This window comes from Chaetodon auriga, chromosome 19, assembly GCF_051107435.1.
Source record: "Chaetodon auriga isolate fChaAug3 chromosome 19, fChaAug3.hap1, whole genome shotgun sequence".
NCBI classification, from domain to species: Eukaryota; Metazoa; Chordata; class Actinopteri; order Chaetodontiformes; family Chaetodontidae; genus Chaetodon; species Chaetodon auriga.
In genome coordinates this window covers 2,151,672-2,173,444 of record NC_135092.1, presented here as the reverse complement: position 1 = coordinate 2,173,444, position 21,773 = coordinate 2,151,672, and the positions used below count along the sequence as shown (strand labels likewise).

Here is a 21,773-nt window from a genome sequence, read left to right as displayed (position 1 = left end):
GATATTCCTTTATTAGTCCCACAGTGCAAACAGCAATATAAACAATATAAACAAGGAATATAGAAAAATATGAACAAGTTAAACAAGGGGAAATACAGAAACTAGCAACCTAGTATGGGGAAATGTAAAATATGGGAGTGGTAACAGTATACAGTGTTTTCAAGTTTACACCATGGCACAGAGGAAATACCAATATTGCACATTGGAAATTAGAGATTCGCCAGGTACTGATATTGCAGTATTATGGGAGCAGGTGAGTCTTGATTGAAAGAGAGTAGCTGTGCTCAGGAGGAGAGGAGGCCCGACCCAACCTGTCAGCCACACCCTGCAGTGGAACACACTCCCACATGACACAGGCGAGAGACAGACAGGAGACAGAAGGAAGGGGAAACACAGAGACATAATGGGGAAAGAGGAGGGGAAATTGCAGCTCCCCACAGTGCAACCTTAAAAGAATAGTTTAACATTTATGGAAATACGTGTGCATTTGCTTTCTTGGGAGGTTTCTTTCTTAGGTGATGAGATCAATGTCAATCTCATATCCGTGTGTTAAGTACAGAGTCGGAGGTGGGAGACACTTAGCTTTACTCACTGTACAGACCAGAAGCAGGGGCAAACAGCTAGCCTGAAAAATGTCTGCCAGCACTTTTAAATCCCTCCTGGCTCCAACCATGAATGTCATGAGGGTGGTATGAATCTTCTCGTTTATTTCCAAGCAAGAAATTGAGCATAAGCATAAGCATCAGTGGCAATTCTAGAGTCAGTTGTGGCACTGTATACCTCTGCTGCTGTCTCTCTCTCTCTCCTCTCTCTCCATCATCTCTTGCTGTCTCTCTTCTCTCTCCATCATCAGCTGCCAGAAAAACAGTTCAGACGAACATAACGTAGTTCAGGCAGCCACGAAGCCAAGCTCAGCTCACAATCCCACCAACATCAGTTGATAACAGCTGAACTCAGGCCAGTCCACATCAGCTGATGGCTTAGCTGATCCCTTTCTGTGCATCCTTTGGAAAATGTCATTCAAGGCATTATATTTAAGCTGCTCTATTCTGTCTATGCTTTTTTCTTCCTCTGCAAGCTGTTCTGCAACCCACCTCCACCCCATCTCCTCCTTTTTATGCTGTATCTGACTTAATTAATGTCATTACTGTTGTCATTGATGTCTGCTCTAATCTGTAAGTTTTCTTTGACTAATGTGGTCCTAATTGAAATGTATTTATGTTAACATTAGTTTATTGGAATAGAATTTTTTTCACTCACTCACACACACATACACACACACACACACACACACACACACACACACACACACACACACACAAGCTTGGAACACTCACAATGGCGTTTTAATGACTGCTCTGCTACACTGAACGTGTTGTCAAAACATATGAACACACAAAGCTCTTGTATGTCTCAGTCTTGCAACATATGTGCTGATGCCTTCGAGGTACCCTCACTGTCATAGGAAATTCAATACATTACATATTGCCCTCAAAGATGCATTCTCACAATTTACCATAACACATTTGTCTTTTTGTTGTATTCGTTATCTGGTCTGTCTCTCTGTTTTATATTGGAGTGTATTTTTACCTTATTTGTTTATTTAATTTTTCTGTGTGTGTGTGTGTGTGTGTGTGTGTGTGTGTGTGTGTGTGTGTGCCGCAAATGTGAAGCACTAGTACTATATAAATAAAGCTTTACTTACTTATGTAACTTTGACCACACTTGACCAATAATAAATCTTTTTCAGATTTTTTTCGAAACTTTTTCTTTTAACAGTTTTTCATTTCAGCACTGTTTTCTTTGAACAACAGTAATAAATCTTATTTTTCTGTCCTTAGTCCTTCTCAGGAAGAATGTCCTCACAAGTCCAGCCAAGGTTCTGGTTTACTCAGTTAACCTGAGAGAGTGACAGTAGTTGTCTCAGTGCCAGAATCGTCAGACTTCTCAGTAACCTGTTCCTTAGATGTAGATGTGTGTGTCAGTGCTGTGGTTAGATGATATCGGTTTCTCTCATCTGTCCCCATTGAGCTGTGTCCACCACACAAGATCTAGGAATAGAACTGGCTCCTCGGACAATGCCTGGTGTTGTCCATTGTTTGTCATTGTCCATTTTCATAAGAACACTGTTCCCTGCGTTCAGCAAAGGTAGATTTCTCACCCTTTGCTGCATGCACTTGCCTGATTTCATCTTTGTTTAGTCAGTTTGTGTTAATTAATTGTTTAGTGTTTAGTCACTGACCCCACTACATGGAGCTGGGGGTCTCTGGCTATGCATTCTTTGATCTCTTGCATCCTCTTAGGTGTATCTGGGATGTGGCTCAGGAGTGAGTCTATATATGCAGTCACATCATCAATGGGGGCTCTCATCGCCAAAACTTTGCACTGGGACCCTGGAGAGAGCATCGGCAACTGCTAATGTCTTTATGGTGCATACACAGCATCTGCATTAAAATGCATGAGTCTCATCAGTAGCCTCTGGTACCTTATCAGGATGTTTTCCCACTGTATAGAGCTTTGGGATTAATTTGGCCATATGTTTTGAAGTTGTGGGAATCTTCTATTCCAGCCACTGTCTCTGGGTCAGATCACACGCTCTCATTGGTCGTGTGCCCCAGGAAGTGAATCTGCCACAATTTTAACTTACATTTAGCTCTGTTCAATTTGAGACCAGCTTCCTTGATCACTTTCAGTACCTGCTCCAGACATCTACTGTGGATCTCCTCGGTTTCTCCATGAACTAGAATATCATCCATATAGATTTTTGTTCCTTCTAGCCTCCGTAAGGGGGAAGATTTCTGGTGCACTTGTTCTCACACATGGGAGTTGGCAGACTGCATACCTCTCAAAGGGAGTGATGAAAGTGGCTAAATTGTGGCGATCCTTGTAAAATCCTCTGGTGCATATAATGATGTGAACACTTTAGACCCAGAGAGCAGTGGCATGATTTTCTTTGTTGTGGGTAGCACATACAACTACTCATCCTGTTTCACTGCATGACTTGTTTGCAGAGCAGTTGACCTGCTGGGCTGTGCCACCTTCTCAATGATGCTGTCTTTATCCAACTGGTGCAGCACCTTCTTAATGACAGTGGTACATGTCTAGCAGTGTGCACACTGTGGAATACTGGCTGAGCATTTTCCTAGAAAATGATTTTAATGCTTTCAGTCTATAGCAGGCCGCTGGTTCCCAACACAGTGCTGACATGTTACACTCCCCACAAGACCCATTCAAACTGCTTTTAGGTGACTGAGAAAACTACTCACATACCAAAGAAAATGTGTATTCCTTGCCTAAGTATACTGTATCAGCTCTGAACTAGTCTATACATCTGAGCTTGCCCCTTGGTACAACAAAGTGTATCTGCAGGATGCAGTCTATAGGCTTTAGGGACCGTTAAGAATGTCCTTTAACTTATGGCAGTCACATCTGCTCCTGTATCTACCTTAAAGGTTAGGGTTGCATTTCCAGTGTCAAGAGTGATGTTACATTTTACCAGGATTGCTGCCTCACTGACTTCCCTCATAAACTGAAACTGCCCCATACTCTCTGTGACCTCATACAGTATTTTGGAATAACACTAATGCCCTATTGCTGGGTGTCACACCAAGCACAGTTCTGAATGGTTGTTGCTTCTTGTGCTGTATTTCCTCTCCTATGTTTGCCATCTCCCGAAGTTAACATCTGCCACCTGCAGCTGTGATGGGTTGGACTGGAGGTTAATTTGTTTAGTATCCTTCTTGGAACTGGCTGGAAAAGTTGTGCTAGAGTCAAGTCTGCAGTGAGCTGGAACCTCTGAGACAGTTCCTTATTTTTGATGCCCACGACCATTCTATCACAGATGTGTTCGTCCCTATTGTTATTAAACTTGCAGTTCTCGCCTAGCTTGTACAGAGCCCTTATGTATGTTTCTTCTTTCTCACCAGATAGCTGGCTCCTCTGATACGATTACAATTACAATTAGTCATTTGGCAGATGCGTTTATCCAAAACGACGTACATATGAATTCACACACTGATGGTGCAGCATCGGGGGCAGTTTTTGGGGTTCAGTATCTTGCCCAAGGATACTTAGACATGTGGACTGCTGAGGCCAGGGATCAAACCACCGACCTCCTGATGCGCTCTGCCTCCTGAGCCACAGTCGCCAGCTTTGCTAAAGCATAAACCTAACTCTGTTAATATGAGGCTTCACCTGTAAATTGTTAACTAATGGCTTAATTAATGACAAATATATCATTTATCAATGCTTTATAGACCAGTAATAACTAATAGTGGAACCTTTTGGTTGCTAGGTTCTACTGGAGACTTTGACGACTAATGCTATAGAAACATGCATCTATTAGCAAGTTAATATCTACTGCAGACTTGACAGCTTATTGTAGTTAAAGAAGAATTTATAAATGAAATATTTATGCATACATGATTTCTGCATTCATGATGGCTTGTTAAAAACAAACTCAAGACCGTTTATGACTTATAGACTTTCTAGTAAGCTATCAAGTCTGAAGTAATGAGTAAGTCATTGTCACAATCTCAAAGATCATTAGAATAATCCATTAGGTTGTAAACACATTTGTTAGTGTGTAATAAACAGTTAATAAACTGTCTTTGGTTTGGGTAAACGCTAAATGGCTTAATGGGAGGGATCTTCCTAAAGAGCTTGCTAAAAGATGAGCAAGAGGTGCTGGAGGAGGAGATAGAACAGTTAGAGATTTTGGATCTGTATGGCTCTGTACTAAAATTTAGTTTTAAGGCTTTATTTTAGTTTATATCATCTAGGACCATGTAACAAGCTAATCTGGTCATGACTGCTTCAAAGTAAGCAGTGGAACAGTGAAGCATGTCTTTACACAGCACTAGTCGGAACCATTGGCGAATTCGGGGTTGGCATAGCACACAACAGAAGATGAAAAATATTTGTAAAAATGTGCTTTTTTTTAACCATTTGTTGATATTCTGAAGATCTGTACATTTAATGCAATTTTCAGTATCATGAAGCTAGTTACCATTTTAGAATTATTCTCTGTTGACCGTGTGTCTATGGAGTCTAACAGTGTGATGGGACTGAGGGTGATAGGGGAGCCATAATAAATTGCGATAAGGGCCCAAAAAGGTTTGGTCCATCCATTTTTTCACAGGGTTTCCTGCTTTTTTGTTGTAATATGATTCAGTGGCATTTGAAAAATACATTGTGAATTAAATCTGTTGACAGTAATGGAAAAGTACTAGCTGGCATTAAGCCAATGGAAAAGCACAAAAACCATATGGAGGCTAGGGAGAAACAAGTTAAATCAAAATATGATTATTTCTGCACATACAGGTTCATGTGTGCATGAAATGCACAGATAGTACAGTGCATGTATCACATGTGTATTTGTGGTGTCGAAGGACAACCTATCAGTTTAAGAAAGGCGAACTAAAAACACAAGAAAGTGATAAAACCTTATTTCAGACATTAGGGAGGAAACAATTTTTGCCAAAGAATCAAATGCGGCACGAAATCCACATTCTGACATGTATTCACCACTGATGTAATCATCTTGCACTTAGCAGCACATCACATCACTTGTTGTCTTTTGATTTCAAGGAATGTTAGAGAACAGAAACAGAGCAATCTGCCAAAGCTTGCCAAAAAGAAAATAACAACCAATGCTTTACTCCCCACCATTTCTTTCCTTTCTCTTTTCTCTTCTCTATCTCCCTCAGGCTCACCTTCACTCATCACCTCATCTATTTTTTCCCTTGTGTTGCCAGGCAACAGACAGGAAGAGCATCACTTGGAGACGTCAAAACCACAGGAAGAGCTTGCAGGAAGACACATCACACAGATGTTCCATGGAAGAACCACTGTTTATCCAAACAGTCAGAAAAACCTTTCTTACTCTCTTCTCAGCACTTTACCTTGATGCAGACATGAGATCCAGCAAAAATGTCAAGGAATGCAATTGAACAACTTTTAACAAATGTAACCAAAATGAGACTTTTTTTTAATATTATCCAGCACTACTATAACATAAAAATTGGTAACTAATCAATTCTTTAAATCAGATATATTATTCATTGGAGAGATGGTGCGCTGAGGATGTCCATATTGTGTGTTTCTGATATCAGGATCACAGAATTCTTGGATTTCAATATCCTCTTCCCTTTGATAAATTATATTTTCAAGTCTAAGAAAAGGAGATGCTCAGGTTCAAATAAAATCCAAATATAACTGATACTAACTGAAAGAAAAAAGGCAAAAAAAAAAAAAAGAAAAGAATAAATAAATAAATAAAATCAGCTAATTTCATTGCCATAATTATATGAAATGTTTTGAATATGATCAGTGGAAAGTTTAATTCAATTAAGATATCATTTTTTAATTTAACCAGCAATAACAGTTATTATTATTATTATTATTATTATTATTATTATTATTATTATTATTATTATTATTATTTTGGCAAGTTGGGGACACTGGATGATGATACACTAATATATCATCAGCTTTTAAGTTGATATGTTATGTTCTGCTGATACTGCCTATTAACACATCCAGTAGTCACAGAACATAATTTAGTCATGTCCATGTCCATGTGATGACTGTAAATCCTCACTTTTAGCTCTGTTTTTGGTCAACTCCTGAGGGAAATATTTCTGTACTTATTAAATGCTCCACTGTGTTCACCATCTAGTCTCTAACTTGCATACTTATGTACAAAGATAGATTTTTCATGTTGGTAATTATGGAATGTGTACAGGAAGGAAGGAGGAAGATGAACCGGAGGACTACATTTATTTCCGTTTATTGACTGGATAGGAGCAGAGTATATATACTGTTCAGTCACACAATTGGCTTGCCATAGTTGGCTCAGACACAGCATACTCTGGCATATCTATTACTAACTGGCATATTTTCACAGTAAAACGTACAGTATATAACAAGTACAGTAACATGGAAATAGGTACCTGGATGGGAGAGGAATATACACCAATCAGGCATAACATTATGACCACTGACAGGTGAAACACTGATTATCTCTTCATCAGGGCACCTGTCAGTGGGTGAGATATCTTAGGCAGCAAGTGAACCTTTTGTCCTCTAAGTTGATGTGTTAGAAGCAGGAAAATGGGCAAGTGTAAGGATTTGAACAAGTTTGCAAGGGGCAAATTGTGATGGCTAGACGTCTGGGTCAGAGCATCTCCAGAACTGCAGCTCTTGTGGGGTGTCCTCGGTCTGCAGTGATCAGTATCTATCAAAAGTGGTCCAAGGAAGGAACTGTGGTGAACTGGCGACAGGGTCATGGGTGGGCAAGGCTCATTGATGCATGTGGGGTGCGAAGGCTGGCCCGTGTGGTCCAATCCAACAGACGACCTACTGTTGCTAAAGTTAGCTAGTATAGTTCCTAAGAGAAAGAAATCTAAGACTAATCTCTTAAAATGGAAATTTGATTATTTTATTCTCCGCTCAACAACAAAGAAATGCCATTAGTCTTTGCTTCGCACTAATAAGCCAGAAAATATTGGGGTTTATCCATTTGAACCTCTGGCTGGGTTCATGCCTCCTGGACCCTGGTTAGGACCAAGTCAGAGAAGTCCAACAGAGGGCAGGGATTCTTCTTAGCTTAGGTGATGATAGACTATTTGGTCACTCATGGCCATTTTCAGTTTCACAACCAAAAATATTTTGATATTACCTATCCTGACAAATGTTATTATGTTCTCAGTGGAAAGGAAAAGAGCAGTAGGCCAGCCAGTGTTCTGAAACTGTAAACCTCAGTCTTAGCTATTTCATCATAGGTGAGGGCTGGCCACAGAATTTGTCAACTCCAATGAGATGCATGCAAGGTAGTTTTGATTTGAAAATTTGATTTTTCTTTCTCTCTCTCTCTTTTTTTTTTTTTTTTTTTTTTTTTTTTTGCAGTGTGTGTAATTTTGGAACAATCACCTGTATTAGTACTGTCTGGTTAAGAGGAAAGTAGGTCCCTATGCAGTTGGCTACAATAGTTAATACAGAGGTCTAATTTTTGAGCTTGAGTGTTACATACAATAATAGTTTTTCTGGATTCCGCATGTCCCTTATCTCTACAATGGAGTGTAAATGCTACTGCAAAGTTAGCAATGATACAATAATGAGAATAAGACACACATTAGAAAATACCGTTTTCCTCTAAAGTATCTGCATGTATCTTCACATAGCATGCAGAGCAGGATTTGGTTGCGAGGTTTGAGGTATGTGCACATGCTAATGTGTTAACCCAGCTCAGTCTGCTCATCAGCGGCTGTTGTGGTGTTTGCTGCTGCTAAGAAAATGTTCCACATGATTTATCTTCAGTCAGTAATGTGGCCCCTTTTCATGCAAGTAAAATTCATCCTTATCTCTCTGCAGTTCTCCTTTTCTCTGCTTTGCTTTTGATTCTTTTTTTTCTTCCTCATGGCAAGCACAGCAGTGGTAGCATTTCCTTCTCCTCTGTGTCACCTCCACTCCCTCCCACCCTCCCTCCCTCCCTCCCTTCCTCCCTTCTCTCCTGCTGCTTCCATCCTCCCTCCCTTTTCCACTGTGTGTTTGCAGATGAAACGGGCAGCCTGCCAGTTTTTCATATTTCTTGGCAGCAAAGTGGCTATCCAACTTCCTGGGGATGGGGAGTGGGGGGAGTTGGGGCTTGCAAAAGGTTACATTTGCACAATGTGTCTGTGAAAAAACAGCAAAGAGGAGGGAGGGAGGGAGTGAAAAAAGAAAGAAAGAAAGAGTGGAAAAGCTGGGCTGTATCAGCTAAACGACTCCACCATTCTGGGGTAATGGAAAAAGCCCTCTGGGGGAATATTCAGTATGCAAGAGTATCGAGTTGCATGCAGTCATTACAATGATGTCTGTCCCTCTCTCTTTCTCTTTTTGTCTACCTTCTCTGGAATGTTCCCTCCCCTCCAACACACACACACACACACACACACACACACACACACACACACCTACCTCACCTTCTCTCCCTTTCTCTCTGTCTATGTGAAAGTGTTCAGTGAGGCGATAGCTTTGGGATGAGGGAGCTGGTTGAATCATCTTGGTTTGTCGGGTGTCTGTGAGCATTGGGTGGGGGGTTGGGGGTGGGGGTGTGTGTGATGCTGCTGCTGATTATATACCAACAAATACCACAGAACAACTGTATGCTCTATCCCGCTGTGCTGTCAGGATTGACTGAATGTGGATGGATGTGAGACAGAAGCAGGGTTAAACAATGAAGTGGAAAGACTGAGGAGAAGAAAATTCAGTTTACCTACACCTCATTTCTCCATCCACATCTGTCTCTATGTTGAACGCTAAGGAGAAAGGCTTGACCATAAAACATACAGGAGTGCTGGAGGTAACTTCGGTGATGTCACTGAAACGTCCTAGGGCTGACAAGGTGAAACTAATTAATATTAACAGTTTCAGACACACAACACCTCTACTGATAAAGTTGATTTTCAGGATCAGTTTATTACAATTATTGTCATAGTTTTGACCATTTTCCCATTGGTAATATCACATTGTGCTATGGTTGCCACACATGCGGTATAATATGGGATTGCCCTATATTGATAAATAAAATGTACTGTCCCTTATTGAATCAATAGACAATTTGTCAAGACAATTTGTCCTGTATTTTTGTACGCACCCTACACCCTGATATAAAACATAATACAACCCAAATAGTTCAAAAGAGAACGACACCTAGAATGATGTCTATGGAGACTAACTAGCAATTTTTTTGAGAGGATGGTTAGCTACAGTGTACCATTCTCCCAGATGCAAGTTCACTGAGGTTGCAAGTGCCGGTCATTTTGTTGAACAAAAACTATGGCTAAATATGTTTGTCAACAACCTTTTTTCCATGACTAAGACAAGACGATGACAAGACAGCACTGTCATTAATCACTATTGTGAAAACATCAACATGCAATATTGCTGAAGAAAATAGATGGGACTAACATGAACTTTAAAAAAGAAAAACTTCTCTTGTTAATTTCATTGACAATAAAGAGGAGATTAAATATTATAGACATGTGACAGTTTTGTGTCCTTCACACATGTGACTGTGTGTGTATGTGTGTGTGAGAGAAACCTAACCATTAAACCACTTGGTGGACATTAATTAAGGCTAGGCTACCCCATCCTATATGAGGAGTTATGGGCTGAAGGCTAAAATGAGATTTATAATGCCTACAAATACTCTTATTGACACTTATCCTTCAAATTAATGTTGACAATAACAGAGGACTGAAATTGATGCATGAAAACCATTTATTGGTGCATATGAATTCACCTGAATGCAGGAAGTAAGGTGTCTGAACATCAAAATCTCTTTGAGGTGGAAAATTTTAGCATGCTAACATGCTAAACTAAGGCAGTGAACATACTAATTTGTATTTCCCACTGTCATTGGTACCTTGAAGGCATCAGCACATCTTGATACTTCAGGGGGCGAGAGGTAGAGTAGAAAGACTAGAAGGAGAATGTTGTGTTTAAAATGTTATTAAATGTCAAGCAGACATCACATTGTGTCAAAAGTAGCATGTTGAAGTTTAGTCCTCCAAAGGAGTCTAAGTTTGCCAGCCTGGGAGAATGGGTAGAGTGGACACAGTGGACGCAAAGGACAGGACAGCCACCAAATGAAACAGATGAGACAAGTCTACTTGCTCATTTATGCCATGGGCAGCAAAGCTGAAAAGGTATTCAGCCTCTTCAAGTATGAAGTGAAAAATACTGATAAGAAACACTACAACAACGTTCAGAAGAATTTTGATAACTATTTTCATTCCAAAACAAAGAAAACATGACAGAGCATGCTTTTATCAAAGGATCCAGCTACCAAGTGAAAACGGAGAGGTACACATAAGGTGTATGAGCTATCAGAGATCTGTGAGCTTGATGACAAGAGGGATGAACACATGTGCAAAAGACCGGTGGGCATCAGAAATGAGGAGTTTTCTCAGAAGTTCCAGCTCACTGTAGATTTGACGGTTGCACAAGTTGTCCCACAAGTGTGCTAATCTGAGGATATTGTCACACAAATTAGCCTTCAGTCTAACCCACCAAAGCAGCAGGAATCAAAGGTTAATGTTAAGAGATGGTGAAAGGAGCAACACAGTGGACATCCTGGACAAAAATGTCCAGAACTGTTGTACTGTAGGTATGGAACCAAGCACTATGATCAAAAACAAATGCTCTGCTTTAAGAGTACATGTAAAAAATGACATAGGGCACAGGTGTGTCACACTAAAATCCTGGACAAAGTCACCGAGATAGTGGGACAGTTTCAGTTTATGGGGGTGAAGTGAAGCTGCAAGCCTGGATAAATGGAATGTTACTCTTGACATTGGAAATGCTTGGCTAGATAGATATAGGGGCAGATGTAACTGTCATAAGTGAAAAGACATTCCTGACACTCCCTAAAGCCTATAGACTGGGTCCTGCAGACACACTTTTTGTTCGTTTAAGGAGCATCTCAGATGTATAGGCTGATTCAGGGCTAATATTGTCTACAGAGTCAAAGAATATGCATTTCACATCTATGAGATTTTAAGGATACAGCAGCAGTTTACTCAGTTGCTCAGAAGCAGTTACAATTCATTCAGACCAGGTATGCTCAAATCGAGAATGAATGCTTGGCTAGTGTTTGGGCATGTGAACACTGAAAGAAATAAATGTTTGGACTTGGCAGATTCAAACTGATCACTGGCCACAAGCCGCCTGTACCATGAATGAACAGTAAAGAGCTTCATATTATCCCAGTAAGGTGCCATTGGCGGCTGGTGACTTTCATGTCTTTGGTGCAAAGACTGTGTGCACAACAGGAAAGACATTTGCAGTAGCTGATGCTCTCTCCAATGCCTGTCCAATGCAAAGTTTTGGGGATGAGATAACGTGTGTCAACGTGGCTGCACTTACAGACTCAATCCTGAGCCATGTCCAAGCTACACCACAAAGGATGCAAGACAAGAGAGACCACACAGCCACAGATCCCCTGCTCCAAGTAGTGAAGAACCCAGTCATCTTATGAAAAGAAAATACCTGAGACAGTCAGGTACCTCTTCAAGGTGAGAGGAAAGTTGACAGACAGATGGTTTAGTGGTGGGAGGTAACCACATTGTGATTCCCACCTCTATGTGAATAAGGATAGTAGAAAGGTTTCAGGATGGTCACCAAGGGTTCGTTAAATTGCAGAGAGAGAGCCAAGGTGTGGTGGCCAAGAATTTCACACAGACATGAACACACAGGCTGGAGCAGCTATTTACACTTACATAAGAGGCAACTAGTCTGTGAGCAAACCATCCCAGAAGCTGGACTTGTGAGGACATTCTTCCTTGAAAGTACAAAGGACAAAAAAGGGAGATGTATTAGTTGTTGTTAAGAAAAAAGACTATTAAAAGGAAAAAGGACAGCTGTGGCTCAGGAGATAGTGTGGGCTGTTCACTAATCAGAAGGTTGATGGTTTGACCAGTGTGCATGTCCACACAAGTGTCCTTGGGTGAACTCCGAGCGTGTGTGAATAGGCGAACGTGGCATGTGTTGTAAAGCACTTTGAGTGGTCAGTAGACTAGAAAAATGCTATATTAATGCATTTACACCAAAAAAAAATATTTCTGGTTAAGTGTTAACGTGGTGTTATGAAAACATTGTAAGAGTATATCATGGAGATGGAGACCTAACAATGATATTTTCCACTGTAATGGTACCTTGAAGGTATCAGCACATCTCGCGATACTTCAGAAAACGAGAGGTAGCATAGAAAGACTAGGAGGAGAATGATGTGTTTTCCATGTGCTCATTATGTGCTGAGCAGGTTATTAAATATGGCCAAGTGTTCGTTCTCCCTCTGTTAAATGTCAAACATCCCAGTAAACATTGTACCTGCAAAATATTATGTATAGCATTGTCATTGTGCATCTGTTAGCTTGCTGATTAGCATTTAGTACAGCCTCACAGAGTTGAGAGTCTGAAAATGTGCTACATGTGCACAATGAACTAGCCATTGGTCTTGTAACAATATGTTCCTCTATTATTGGACTATGCCGAGAACAACAACAGCTCTTTGTAGCTGACACTGTAGTCTCATAGCTTCTCCACAACACCAAGCCAACTACATGCAACCCTTTCACCCTAAGCTTGCAATATGACAAACACTTAATGCAGGTCTCAACAAGTATTTAACTCCTTTGAACTCCAATACTTACTCCAGTGTTAACTCGCAAACATGTCATGGTTTGACATATTAAAGGATTACACCGTGAACACTATATGGTCTATGACGACTCTCATATCTGTTCAGCTCACTCCTCTATGCCACTCTTCAGTTCGTTACAATTAACTTCCTTTTTGCGTGATTATACAGAGGTCAACCCAAAATCAAACTCTTCCAGGTCATTAATTCTTTAAGGTAAACGAGAAATGTTATTAAGCTTTTTGAGCATCTTGAGAAAGTATATGTATTAACTGCAAATCATCTGAATTAGCCAACTGAATACAAGCTATACAGCTGATGTTACGATCCTACAGACCTGTCTGTTCCTAGTGATTCTTTTTCCCTCTTGTTATTTGTTGTCTGTCTGTTTCCCCTGTCTGTCTAGTTGGGTTGGCCTCTACACCCAGCCAGCTCTGCAGGTGTACACCTGACGTGCATGAGCCTGATTAAGCACAGGCTAAAAAGAGAAAGCCCTCTCTTACCTGTTGCCGGATTGTCCTGAATCCCTGGCAGTTTCCTTGGTTGTGCAGTGTGAGTACTCAGCCTTTAGCTCTCTGTCCGCTTGTGCTTAATGTTAATGTTGGTCATCTCTTGGACTGCTACTCTTTTTGTACTTTATGTTTCAGTGCCCTCCTGCCTCATCAGGATTGTACTTTACCTCAAATCTGTTTCATCGGAGCTGCTTTAGTTATTACTCCACTCATTTTGACTGACTGAACAGAGTACTATGGACTACTGGGGGCAAGGCGATAATTGTTGGCGATAATTGTTGTCAGGGTCACAGAACAGAGGTCTTTACCAGCGAGCAAGAGAGCAGACATGTCAAAGGCAGGCTGAGTCGAAAACGAGGAATCTATCCGAAAGTGAGAGTCTTGCATAAGGGCTAAGAACAATCTGGCAAGGTATGGTAGTGGAAGAGGGACTTAAGTATTTTACTGAATAGGTGATGAATTCCAGGTGTGTGTTCAGTGATTGAACAAGAGGGCGTGGAAGGCTGGTGAAGGTTGCAGGCTGAGCAGGTGAGCAGATGAAACAGAGAGTGGCAGCAGAAAAAGAGTTGACTGATGTGACAATAGAAGCAGTACTAATTCAATAAATTCAATACAGACACACTGTGATTATCAATACTTTTACCGTTGCAAAGTGTAATTTGGGGCAGCGCAAACTCTCTGTGTTCAGACTATTCAATAATCCTGCGGAACCTGTTTACTGAAAACCTGACTTACCTGGAAGTGGTACTGAACACTGAAGATGCAACTTGTTCCAGGGCTTGTTAGAAGTCAGTGCTCATCTCCTGACAGTTGGCAGACAGCTATTCAACCAAACAGTTCATCACACCAGCAGTCGGTGTGATGAACGCACTCACATTTCATGAATGAATGAATAAATGAATATGAACAACTTTTATAATGTTTCCAGATAGATATTCCATTCTGAACACAGAACATGTTAAGCAAATTACATATAGAAGCATTATGGTGAGCACTTTTTTTCAGAACTTCTTTTGTATTCCTTTACAATAAGTTTTACATTCTCTCACAATACATTTTGAATTATTCATACACGTGTTTCCAGAGGAAGCCTGAATTCAGAAACTGGCCGACTACAGTTTGAGTGGGCATGCCCTTTGCTGGGGCTGGCTATCGCTATGTTCATGGAAGATAGCTAATAAGTCTGCCAGTACATCTTGTACTAAGATAATTAGCAGAAGCTAGTAAATTTACTGCACTGTGTTATGACTGACTGCTGCCATGGCTGTGATTGTGACAGGCTGTGGCTATGGCTGGAGTCCACACGACAGTTATAACAACAACGACATGGTGAATAACATCGAGATCACTTTTAGAGCAATTTGATAAATGATAGAAACACTGACAGCGAATCAAAATCCATCTGAATTTATAGGGTGTCATGTTCATCGTGGCAGATGACATGGTGGAAAGACTCATCATTGAAGTTAAAAAAAACAAAACACCTTTGATAAAATAAAAACGAAGAATGACACCTAGAATGCAACTTGGCCCACTCCCGGAATCAGTGGTAAATGTTGTGTTATTATTATTATTAACTGGAATGAGGAGACTTGACTATTGTGGTATACAACTTATTAATTGTAATATAGCGCAATATTAGACTTCATATTAAAAACTTATCTGAGATATCTGAGATACTGCTAAATGTTCTTTGATGCACCAATAAGTTGTTCTGTGATGTTCATTTTGTCCTTACTGCTGTCTTCTTTGGTGATCACCAGGATACCATCAAACTGATGTTGACTCAAAATATGAGTAAAATGTGTCTTCAAAGGACTGCAATTCTCGTAACGGAATGTTGGATTCTCTTAACTCCTCTTGTCTTTTTGTAAACTCACATCCCTCTGATTTTCTTTGGTTTCACTGCACAAAATACAGCAGTAATAGGTCATCAATATCCATTTTTCTAAGCTCCCAACACAACTGGACTGCGCAGCATGTTCTTCGTGTTGTCTTGCTGTTTACAGAACATTATTGTTCATCAGTGTGGATGCTTATATCGTTATTGTTACTGTTATTGTTTTCACTCTTGTTAGGGAAGGCCTCTCAGGTATGGCTATAGCTTTAAGTGTTGCTCTTGCTGGAATTACGGCTATCCTTATAATGACTAAGGGTGTGACACATATGGATGTGACACCCAGATTAATGGGTATAACACCAACCATATGCAAAGGTTGTGCGGGTGCAGTGAGCTGACATTGCTGAATAGGCTGAGCGTTGTGGTGAAACTATTTCTGCATTACTGGTGGTTACCCATCTATGACTGGAGGGTTCAAACCTTGGTAGGAACATTTGGCTTTACAACAATGTCTTGGCCAATCTTACTACCTTATATGCTGTAAAGAGATGCAACAACAACCACACCCACAGCTACAACCATAACTGTACTGCCTTAGCCATAGCTGTAGTTATAATCATAGCCAGAACAATAGCCACAGAAACAGCCCCCTTTTTCCAACCATAGTCTTAGCCATAGCCATAGATAGAAGCCAGGAATAGGCAGCCACACCTGTGGTCAGAGCCAGTGTCTATATAGAAATATAAATCAGACCAACTACAAAAGTTATTGTAAGAGAATGAAAAATGCATTCTTATCATGACTTTGTGGGGGTTCTGTCAAATTTTTTTTTTTTTTAACTACTTGCATTTGCATCACTTGAAAAATGTAATTCTGCGATTGAGTCCAGGTAAGCAAGACTGTTGGAATGTAGGTAGACATAATGGGCTCTATTTTCGTTTCCGCCGCCAGCGCAGCGGAGGCACGGTGGAAAGTCAGGTCCGCTTTGCCGATGGGGCGTGGCGGCGCAGACTTCGGTATTTTCGTGCACTGTGTTGCGGGCGCAACGACTCCCCCTTCTCATCTCAGTTCCATCCAGCGGCGCAACTCGGAAGGAGGGAGGGGAGAAGGCGTGGAGTGGGTTTGACACTGCTGAGTCCAATCTTCACCAATCACACCAGCTCCTCACCTCACCTTTAAAAACACCGCTGGCGAGGCGCATGGCAAGTTTTGTGGATAACTGATCCCCTCATCCAGAGGGGTGTCCCCCTGAAAGACTGTAGGGATACTAGAATTCGTCAGGATGAACGAGTCACGTGCCGACCCGGGGAAATTGGCATACACGTTTGTCACCAGGCAATTTGAGTCACAGATCACCAGGATATTGATGGAATGGACCCCCCTTCGGTTCACATAAATGTGGGCTTGGGTCTCTGGGGCGCGCAACTGCACATGAGTGCAGTCGGTTGCTCCCAGGACCCCGGGGAATGCAAATTTCAACAAGAGCCCTCGCTTATTTTCCAGCTGGCTCTCAGGTGTTGCAGGGAATATGATGTGCTCATTTGCATGTCGGACTAGACTGGAGGAAACTGCATGTATAGCCGAGCAGGCAGCGGACTGACTGAGGCCATGGTATGTTGAAAAGACCCGGTGGTGAAGAAGGTCAGAGCCGCTAGGTTAGGTAGAAATAGAAAATATGTTTTTGTGTACAAATATTTTTGTTGTTCCCATAGTTGTATATCCTCATATGTCTAGAGGGGATGTTCAAGGTTTTATGTTTTTAATAAACTAAAACAAAAAACATAACATTCTATTTTTTTCCCTAGGTTTTTACTAACTTTATACTGTGCTCTTGGTGTTTGCTGTGTGGACTGCACATAACTCCTGTTACTTTATTTTCAAAAGATTGAGGTATTTGGCACATGTTCTTTGTAACAAAATAATCCACTAATGTTGGGAGCATGTGCAAAAACCTAAAATTTAGGGGGTGTTTCATGTGTGCATTTGTACAGTCTTTGCTCAGTTGATGTCCAGATAATCAACTTGCAACTTTGCAGCCCCAAGCACGTCATTGTCAGCTGGATCTGGAAGAACAAATGAAAAATAAAATGGCTTACGATTTGTTCTAATGAGGGTTCACAAGTATCTATCACATAAGTTCACACATTATAACTAATATTTACTGATAGTTTTCTCTCACCAGGAGTAGTATTCTCTTTGACACTTCCCATCACGTAAGCATCTGATGTCACCATTTGGCTGACCAAGAAACTCTGCAAGTGACATGGCACTCTTTAGGGGACACTTGATTTCAAGTAGCTCTGTTGAGTCCAAAATTCCATGTGGGCTGACTCCAAATCAGGGATGGGCCTGTCCTCTCTGCAGTGTGTCCTTGAGCTTCCATGAGCTGTATGGCTTTGTCCTCGATTCCTGTTCCATATTTAGTTGCAATTTTTGTCAGTGAAGGTGGTGTGCAATGTTCATTCAGAAATTTTTTGTGGGTTAGTACTGCTCCGTTTGGGGATTCTCTTAGCTGTGCTGGTAATCAGTCACATCTTGCATCGTGCAACAGTTGTCACATGCCTGGGTCTCTTCTGTCAACTTTTCCACCTGAGCAGGGCTTAGTTAAACAGAGCTCTCATAAAAGTGAGACACTTCTCACTGTTCTGTATGGAGTATCTGTGGATCACTCTGAGAAGCCCCATCATTCTCTACATCTAATCTGTAACACTGTTGAAGGAGAAGGAACTGTCTGCAGCTGAAATAGTGTGGCCATCACAGAGGAACAAATTTTGAATTCCGTCTGATCCTTGAAAAGTTTGGGGTAGCCCTCTGTGCGTAACACACTTAAGGGATCTGGTGTTGATGCTGATGAGCCTGGATGAATGTGGTCTGGTTGAAGACATTCGAAATTTACTTGTCTCACCTTTTTCAGCTCTACATTCTTCCTTGTGCCAACCTTCCACTTCACATCAGTATATGATATCCGCATCTGACTGCATCTTCAACATACATTAGACAACACAACAACATTATACTATATACTCTCTGGAGTTGCAAATTGTCGTTACAAAATACACTGATTAACAATAATTAAACTATCAAAAGAATCAATATTTTTATCTTCCACAGTATTGCAGCTATGTGGCACCAGCTATCGCCCTGGTCCTGTAAACACATGAGCATCCAGTCATTTATATTTCACCTATCATTCAAACTAAAACCCAGGACGGGTGATGGGGGACTTTGAGGTTCTGACTAGCCTCTGCATCTGCTTTAAGGTAGATAAGGTTGCGTCCCACCTCTAACTAAATGGGACCAAACTTATTGCTGTGGAAGTACTGCCAGAAATTTATTCTGTTTTAACTATGGGCATGCCCTCAGTGATTTTTCAAGATTTTAGATAAAGATTGAATGAATACACCTCAGAACTTTTCAGATTGTTTATCGCTTCACTGTCTGTAGCAGAGGATTCAATAAGTAATTAATCAAAAACAAACTCTACAGAAAATATATTTCATTCCCAATTCCCTTTCATTTAGTTACTTATACATCCTACAAAAACACATACATTCATCTCCTTAAAACAGCCAAGAAAAGGTTCTTCAAAGACCAGTTTACAAAATCTGAACACAGTATCGAGGCTACATGGAACATTTTTTATCAGCTACTTTCAAGAAAAATATTTTCCTTCAACCTTTGCAGATCCTTTTATCAATGGTATTCAATGGTCCTTGCTAAAAATAATTGATTCAAAAGTTAATCCATTAGATTATACAAAGAATTTTTTTTTTCCATCTTTGAGTAATTTTGATTTGCCTCACTTCAAGGAGTTGAATGATATTACATTGGGATATTAGAGTTGGAAAAAATTAGCTCTGGGTCGCGATGGAATTCGCACCTCTCTAATCAAGGACATCTTGACTCCTATTTTAACATTTATTTTTGCATTAACCATAGAAAATGCATCATCCCTTCAGTTTAAATCCATGATCCTTAACAAACTGTCATCCAATTTCAATATTGCCATGTTTTGCAAAGTTTTTGGAAAAACTAGTGTAGAAATGAATTACTCATCACATATAATATTCTCTCTTATCACCAGAATTCCATAAAACTCATTGAACTTATATGGCACTTCTAGAAACCTATTGATGAATATATACAACTTCCACTTCCGCTACTTAGTATGCAATATGTACATTGTTAGAGTTTTTGAAAGATTTGACCCTGTTAACCATGCTATTTTGCTTTCAAAATGTATAGATATGGCTTTTATGTTTATAAGTGCCTGAATTTGAATATGTTTGGTCATAAGTCAAAAAGATATAAAAAGCAATACGGTGTACCTCAAGGATAAATTTTAGGACCTTCATTATTTCTGACATCTGTAAATGATCTTGCTGCAGTACCTAATGCCTCAGTCCATTTGCTCTTTGCAGATGACACTGACCTTCTCGTCTCAGAGAATTAATAACTCTCATTTCCGGACTAAACCACAATCTTCTTCATTACTCATTATGGTGTCTGACTAATAAGTTGTCATTACATGTCAAAAAGTCTAATTTCCACTATTTTTTGCACGAAAATATGGCAGTGAGCAAAATAATTTTTATAGTCATAATAATCAAAGTTTCATCAGTGTTTTTTTTTTTTTTTTTTTAAGTATTTAGACTGATGCTTAACTCTCTTGTAGAGAACAGATTGGTTTTGCTGGCAAGAAAGTCACTAAATCTCTTGGGATTCTTAGCAAATTAAGAGGTTTTGTACCCAATACATTTTCATGACATTGCATAATAGTTTAATTTGTCCATATTTAAAATACTGTAATATTGTGTGGATAAATACTTTAACAATTTGCTGCAGAGAGCAGTTCATTAGATTAGTAAAATCTTCTGTTTTAACGAATGCACGTCTCTTTTTTTATATTGCTTTCATTAGCTATTTTTCATTAGCTATTTTTGACAACATTCTTAAGATCTGTAAATGTGTCTTTAAAGTGAGATATAAGAACAAAGTGTTACCTTGTTTTAGATGTTATTTCGTTAATGATGCACAATTCGATTCTTACCCAATTAGACAGGCCGAGACTATTCATCTTCCTTTGTATAAAACATCCTTTGGTCAGTTTTCTATCAAATATGGTGGAGCTCTCTTGTGGAATGAAAATGGGCATTAAATGGATTTCACTGTGTCATTGTTCACGTTTAAAAGGAGACTTAGAAATACCCTGCTGTCGAAAACATTAGAATTGGAACAACGTTATCACTGTGCTGTTATTTAATGCATACAAACTGACCAATTATTGAAGAGTCTTCTCCATGGTTCTCAATAGTACAAGTGCATTTATAGAATACTTGCTCTACTGATGAATATATTAACAGTGGACCAACTAGATGGATTGTCATGATTTTGAGCAATTTAGCAAGAGCAACTTCGTGCAGACATTCATGGTCCCCAGAAGATGAATTCTACTTACTTTCCACTAGCACCACCATGTGGTTGACATTTTTGGTTCAGACTGTAACAATTAACCCACAACTTTTAAATGGATTGCCAATAAATTTGGTTTAGAAATTAATGTTCCTCTTAGGGTACATTTTAATAACTTTGGTGATCCCCTGATTTTACATTCACAGTTCAATTGTAAACATGTCAGCATGCTAAGATTAGCATTTAACTGTTACTTAGACAATATTTAGATTTGTTTCACAGCATCCTCAGCATTTTAATGTGATTTTGAGAGGTTTGAAACACACAATCGGTGTCGTACTTGAGCATACTTACACAATTTACTCCTCAATGCTGCATGGCGAGAAGAAGACCCATTTAAATGGCAATTTGGTATGTAACAGTGTTCCAAACCTGCTTTTTAACAATGCCTACGAAATAACAGCTTCCACTGCTGAAACGCTCCTCTCTCTGTCTCCTTTTTTTTCCCTGCTGCACAGAAAAAGACACACACACATACACACAAACTGAAACAAAACCCCCTGTCCCTCCCCCGCTCCCTCTCCTCTTTGCTGGGTTGCTTCTATAATTCAAATTCTGTCATGCTCGTTCCAGACTGCTGGCTCCAGTCTCTCTCTCTCCTCTCTCTTGCGCTCTCTCTCTCTCTCTCGCTCTCTCTCTAGGAAAATAAAAGTGAGGGGAAAAAAAAGCTCTTTGAGGGACAAAGCTGACAGAACCACACACAGACAAATACACCAAGCTGAACTTAACAGCAAATGTGAAAAAGCCTGCTGTGCAATTGGATTCT

The 21,773-nt window shown here is 40.1% G+C and overlaps 1 long non-coding RNA gene across 1 annotated transcript; it reads right to left on the bottom strand.

The window, feature by feature from the left end:
• Positions 1–16,372: 16,372 nt before the first annotated feature.
• LOC143337953 (uncharacterized) lies at positions 16,373–21,442 on the bottom strand. Its single transcript, XR_013079210.1, has 4 exons — positions 21,302–21,442; positions 18,441–18,516; positions 17,715–17,944; positions 16,373–17,598 (listed from the first exon to the last, which is right to left on the bottom strand). It is a non-coding gene; the product is annotated as an uncharacterized LOC143337953 (long non-coding RNA).
• Between the last annotated feature and the right edge of the window lie 331 nt (positions 21,443–21,773).